The sequence below is a fragment of the Mauremys reevesii genome, linkage group 3, assembly GCF_016161935.1.
Source record: "Mauremys reevesii isolate NIE-2019 linkage group 3, ASM1616193v1, whole genome shotgun sequence".
NCBI lineage: Eukaryota > Metazoa > Chordata > Testudines > Geoemydidae > Mauremys > Mauremys reevesii.
The window spans coordinates 158626586-158633431 of NC_052625.1; the positions used below are offsets into that span (position 1 = coordinate 158626586).

At 41.5% G+C, this 6846-nt stretch overlaps 1 protein-coding gene across 1 annotated transcript in view; it reads left to right on the plus strand.

The window, feature by feature from the left end:
• The window catches only part of LOC120401373 (protein eyes shut homolog), a 676185-nt gene that overhangs the window by 24357 nt on the left and 644982 nt on the right, over positions 1-6846 (plus strand). The window lies entirely within an intron of this gene.

Consider the following 6846-nt stretch of genomic DNA (forward strand, 5'->3'; position numbering starts at 1 on the left):
ATCTTCCCTCACACTCATAAAACTATGCAGTGTTGTTGTAGCCATGTTGGTCCCAGGATATTAGAGTGACAAGGTGGGCTAGGTAATATCTTTTAATGAATCAATTTCTGTTGGTAAAAGAGACAAGCTTACACAGAGCTCTTCAAGTCTGGGAAATATACGCAGAGTGAGATGGCACAGATTGTTTAGCATAAGTAGTTCCCACATATTTAAAGGGACTATTAAAGGTCAAGTGGCCAGATAACACCTCTCCAATCATAGGGTGGAGAGGAGAGTAAAGAAGTGGGGAGGTGGGATGGAGTTCATGGGTTATAATGTTGTAATAAGCCATAAATCCACTGTGTCTATTGACAGTCCATGGTATTTAGTGTCTAGCAAAGTTATGAATTTAAGCTCCCAGGCTTGTCTTTTGAAGATGTTGTGCAGGTTTCCTTTGAGGAGGAACTGAGGTGTCAGATATAGAGTGATTGCTTTGTGAAAATGTTCACACACCGGTGATATGGTGGTTTTGTTTTTTATAATTTATTTTCTGTGTGAGTTCATTCAAGAGTGTAGTGATTGTCTCATTTCACTGTGTTATTACTGGGGGATTTAGTGCACTAAATCATCCAAGCCAGGGCTTTGTTGGGAATTGGTCCTGCTTTGAGCAGGGGATTGGACTAGATGACCTCCTGAGGTCCCTTCCAACCCTATGATTCTATGCATTTCCTAGATCTGAAGAGTTCTGTTTAAGCTCAGAAACTTGTCTCAGCAAATGAAGTTGGTCCAATAAAAGGTATCACCTCATCCAGTGTGTCTCCTTAATACTTTTGCTATGTGCAGTAGTGAGACCAACATTCAGTGCTGTCTAGCAGTTCCATCTGAAATAAATGTTTGGCTCAAGTGCCTGCCTGTAGCATTAGCCACTTTCATGTTTTAGGAACTTAAAATTAACCCCCATGACCTTTACAGATGTTTCTTCCCTATTACAAGAATTAAGAAGTCCCTATGTATATGAAACCACAAACCTATTTTATGTGGGGAAAATATAATTATCAGTATACATAATAAAATAAATTTAATGTAGTATCATATAATCATAGGACAGGAAGCGACCTTGAGAGGTCATCTAGTCCCATCCTCTGCACTCATGGCAGGACTAAGTATTATCTAGACCATCCCTGAGAGGTGTTTGTCTAACCTGCTCTTAAAAATCTCCAATGAGGGAGATTCCATAACCTCCCTAGGCAATGTAGTTAGGAAATTTTTCTTATTGTCCAACCTAAACCACCCTTGTTGCAATTTAAGCTCATTGCTTCTTGTCCTACCCTAAGAGGTTGAGAACAACATTTTTTCTCCCTCCTCCTTGTAACAACCTTGTATGTACTTGAAAACTCTTTTCATGTCCCCCCTCATTCTTCTCTTTTCCAGACTAAAGAAACCCATTTTTTTTTGTCTTCTCTCATAGGTCATCTAGACCTTTAATCATTTGTGTTGCTCTTTTCTGGAGTTTCTCCAGTTTGTCAACATCTTTCCTGAAATGTGGTGCCCAGAGTTGGACACAATAGTCCAGTTGAGGTCTAATCAGAGCAGAGTGGAGCAGAAGAATTATTTCTCATGTGTTGCTTACAACAATCCTGTTAATACATATCAGAATATTAGCTTTTTTTTTGCAACAGTGTTACACTGTTGATTCATATTTAAATTGTGATCCACTATGACCCCACAATAATCCTTCTTAGGCAGTCATTTCCCATTTTGTATGTGTGCAACTGATAGTTCATTCCTAAGTGGAGTACTTTGCATTTGGTTTTATTGAATTTCATCTTATTTACTTTAGATCATTTTGAATTTTAATCCTATCTTCCAAAGCACTTGCAACCCCTCACAGCTTGGTATTGCCTTCAAACTTTATAAGTGTATTCTCTATGCCATTATCTAAATCATTGATGAAAATATTGAACAGAGCCAGACCCAGAACTGATCCCTGAGGGACCCCACTCATTATGTCCTTCCAGGATGACTATGAACCACTGATAACTACTCTCTGGGAATGGTTTTCCAACGTGTTATGAACCCACCTTATAGTGGCTCCATCTAGGTTGCATTTCCCTAGTTTGTTTATCAGATGGTCATGCGAGACAGTATCAAAAGCTGTATTAAAGTCAAGATATACCACAACTACCACCCACCCACCCACAAGGCTTGTTACACTGTCAAAGAAAGCTATCAGGTGGTTTTGACATGATTTCTTCTTTACAAATCCATGATGACTGTTATTTATCACTGTATTATCTTCTAGATGTTTGCAAATTGATTGCTTAATTATTTGCTCTATTATCTTTCCAGATACAAAAGTTAAACTGACTGATCTGTAATTTCCCGGGTTGTCCTTATTTCCCTTTTTATAGATTGGCACTATATTTGCCCTTGTCCTGTCTTCTGGAATCCCTCCCATCTTCCATGACTTTTCAAAGATAATTGCTAGTGGTTCAGATATCTCTTAGTCAGCTCTTCCTGCATTTCATCAGGCCCTGGTGACTTGAAGACAGCTAATGTGTCCAAGTAATTTTAACTTGTTCTTTCCCTATTTTAGGCTCTGATCCTTCCTCATTTTCACTGGCATGCACTATGTTAGACGTCCAATCACCACCAACCTTCTTGGTGAAAATCTGAAGCAAAGAAGTCATTAAGCACCTCTGCCATTTCCACATTTTCTCTTATTGTTCCCCTCCCCTATGGAGTAAGGGTCCTACCCTGCCCTTGGTCTTCCTCTTGATTCTAATGTATTTGTAGAATGTTTTATTGTTACCGTTTATGTCTCTAGATAGTTTAATCTCCTTTTGTGTCTTTCTAATTTTGCCCCTACATACTTGTGTTATTTGTTTATATTCATCCTTTGTAATTTGATCTAGTTTCCACTTTTTGTAGGACTTTTTTTTTTTTAAGATCATTGATATCCTGGTTAAGCCAGGGTGGTCTCTTGCCATACTCTTTCCTATGCAGTGGGATAGTTTGCTCTTGTGCCCTTAATAACGTCTCTTTGGAAAGTCTGCCAACTGTCTTCAATTGTTTTTTCCCTTAGATTTGTTTCCCAAGGTATCTTACCTACCAACAACCAGTTGGTTAAAGTCTGCCTTCTTGAAATCTATTGTCTTTATTTTGCTGTTCTCCCTCCTATCATTCATTAGAATCATGAACTCTACCATTTCATGATCACTTCTCCCAAGCTGCCTTCCACTTTAAAATTTTCAACGAGTTCCTCCCTATTTGTCAAAATCAAATCTAGAACAGCCTCTCCCCTGGTAGCTGTCTCCACCTTCTGAAATAAAAAAAAATCGTCTCCAATACATTCCAAGAACTTGTTGGGTAGTCTGTGCTCTGCTGTGTTATTTTCCCAACAGATGTCTGAGTAGTTGAAGTCCCCCATCACCACCAATGCTGTGCTTTAGATGATTTTGTTAGCTGTTTAAAAAATGTCTCATCCACCTTTTCTTCCAGGTTAGATGGACTGTAGTAGACCCCTACCATGTCATCACCCTTGTATTTTACCCCTTGTATCCTTCCCCAAAGACTTTCAACAAGTCTGTCTCTTATTTCCATCTCAACTTCAGTCCAAGTGTATACATTTTTCATATAAAAAGCAACAGCTTCTCCCTTTTTTCCCTGCTGGTCCTTCCTGAGCAAGCTGTACCTTTCTATACCAATATTCCAGTCATGTGTATTATGCCACCAAGTCTCTGTGATGCCAATTATGTCATAGTTATGTTTATTTACTAGCTTTCAAGTTCTTCCTGCTTATTCTCCATACTTTTCGCATTAGTATACAGACATCTAAGATACCGATTTGATTCCCCCCCCGCCCAGTTTTGTCTTCTCTCCCTTATCCCTACTATAACAGTGCATGTTCCCCGCAAATTCCAATCCTTCTCCCGGGTGTCCATGTTTTTTACTTACCTGTAGGCTTTGGTCACCTGTCCCCTTCAAACCTAGTTTAAAGCTCTCCTCACTAGGTTAGTCAATCTGTATCCAAATATGCTCTTCCCCTTCCTCAGTAGATGGACTTCATATCTGCTTAAAAGTCCTTCTTCCTGGAACAGCATCCTTTGGTCAAGGAAGCCGAAGCCCTTCTGGTGACACCATCTTCGCAGCCAGGCATTCACCTCCAGGATGCATCTGTCTCTGCCTGGGCCCCCACCCTTGACTGAAAGGACTGAAGAGAACACCACCTGCCCTCCCAACTCCTTCATCCTTCTTCCCAGAGCCCTGTAGTCACTTCTGATCTTCTGAGGGTCATACCTCGCAGTATCACAAGTGCCCACATGGATGGGTAGCATGGGATAGTAGTCAGAGGGCAAGATGATCCTCAAAAATCCCTCCATAACGTCTCAGACACGGGCCCCTGGCAGGCAGCATACCTTCTAGGATGCCATGTCAGGGTGACAAATGGGTGCCTCCGTCCCCCTCAGAAGAGAGTCACCAACCACCACTATCCTATGTTTCCTTCTGGGAGTGGTGGCTGTTATCCTCCCAGCCTTGGGGGTACATGGCTTCTCCTCCTCCACCTTTGAGAGTGATTCCTCATAACTTGTTGCTGGGGCAGCATAACGGTGTTCCATCACCACGGTGAGTGGGTTGGGAGTAGGGGTGGAGCACTGCCTGCTGCCAGAAGTAATCAGCAGCCATTGTTCTCCCTGTGACAAAGCCATATCACCCTCCCCCAGCAGTGTGACAGCAGTCCTTTTCAGCTGGATGGCTCCTCAGCCTTGGATATCTCCATATAAATACTCTCAAGGAATTCCTTGTGGGCATGGATGCTCCTCAGCCTAGCCACCTCCTCCTATAGTTCTCCCACTTGCTTCCTGAGAGATTCCACCCGCAGGCACCTTTCACACTGGTCCCCCAGCCTGGCTTTCTGTGAGTGGAAAATGCAGTCTCTGCAAGTCCACACCAGGATCTGGGTAGAGGCATCCATGGTTAGGTTGTCTGTCTGGATACCGGCGCAGGTGGAGGAGACAAGAGCAGTGTTGGCACTGGTGATGCAACCCTTACTAACTGTTGTGATTATATTATGTCTCCCTCCTACAAACTCTCTCTCAAACTCCACTGTTTGCCGTCCCCTTAGTAGTTTAGCCTCTGGCTTCTAAGGCCTTCTCTCCTAGGTCAACCCTATCCCCTCGTTAATCACACAAGGGGAGGGTGATCACAAGGCTGATTGAGGCTGATCAAAGATGATCAAGGTTGAACCAGGGAACAAAGGCTCACATGGTCCCCAGACACACAATCGCAACTGACCCTGTAATTGAAATAACCTGAAAGAGGGGGGAAAAAGACCCCCACAAACAGCCCAACAAACTCACCCACCCTAAAATTAGTACTCGCACCTTGTTAGTGCAGCAGCATTGCTCTATGACAATCCTTGAATAAATAAACCAGGACATCTCTAATAGGAATAGAGTTTTTGTGACCACTGCTGGAATATTCTGTCCACTTCTGCTTGAGGATGTTATGCCTGCCAGAGCTAGTTTTTTTTCCCTCTCCTTTTCTTCATTTAAACATAAAAATATATGAGGCCAAATTCTGATGTCTTTGCTCAGGTTATTGTTGTTTTTAGTATTTTTATAGTTGAGTTAATGATGACTCAAGAGTGTTGAATAATTGGCTCAATTGAAATTATTTAATCAGATTATCAATCAGAGATTAGTAAATCAATATACAGAAAGAATAGATGCAGTACCTCTGAGATGGTAAATAGCTGGCTCTGTCTCTCTTCTTCATTGTAACTGGAGGGACATTACCCAACTAAATTAGCCAGATTCATTACCCAACTAAATTCCCATACCAGTGTCATGATATAGTGGTTTCAAACAAAGAGAACCTCTTTGCCAAGAGAAACATATGTTCTAATGCCATTTCTATAGATTGTCAGTTTACCTGATTTATGTGGAAAGGCATAATTATTTACATTGAAAGGATTAACAATTCTTCAGGTTAATATGTTTGTGTGTCTTTCTTCACATAATCATTCTTCCCTATCTGTTGTAACAACTATCCCTTATCAGTTTGCCAGGTTTATATATACTAATATAAGTGAGAAGTATGCTTCACTGTACATGTATGGTGACTCTGATTTTGGCTCTTACTGCATTATAGCAGGCAGAAGGCTGGGCAAAATCATGTCAGGCACATGTCTGGTACTCTTCCTTCAGGTCACAGAGGGTACTGGTATTAGGAGCTAAAATTTTGGGAAGGTGACATTGTTGCACTTTTCCAATCCTCAATAGAATCCTAACTCTGGCCTCCTACCTACAGACATTTGGCAGGTAATGTTCATCTGTGGAGCTTTGCTGTTAGGTGCCATTTGGCTGCTGTGTCTAACCAGTCTCCTTCCAAAGACTGGGCCACTTCCCAAGGATACACTGTTAATCTGTTCCTCTCAAGAGCTGTCATTCTGGTACCTTTCACAAGCACTTTATTCACCAAAAGCTTAAAACAAACATATCAAATTATTACCCATCTTGTACTTTCTACAAGCAAAGTGGCTATGTTTTATTTCATGAAAATTATGGTGAATCATCTCTTAAAATATTTTGTATGAGCCCATGGGGGGAAAAATGTAGCTTTAAAGTACTTCCCTATAAATATGGTGAGGTAGACATAGAGCTGCTCTGTGAATGTGTAGCAGAGGCATTGTTGTTAAGGCTGAGACATCTGGGTTCTCTTCGCAATACAATTTCACTGCACAAAGAGGGGGAGGATTTGGGAGGATCACACGGAACTCTGTGCCCCACTGCTAAAGCAGCATGCAACTCCAAAAGGGCTCCCTGTGTGACTGCTCATGCAGGATGTGGGAGATCAAATCATTAT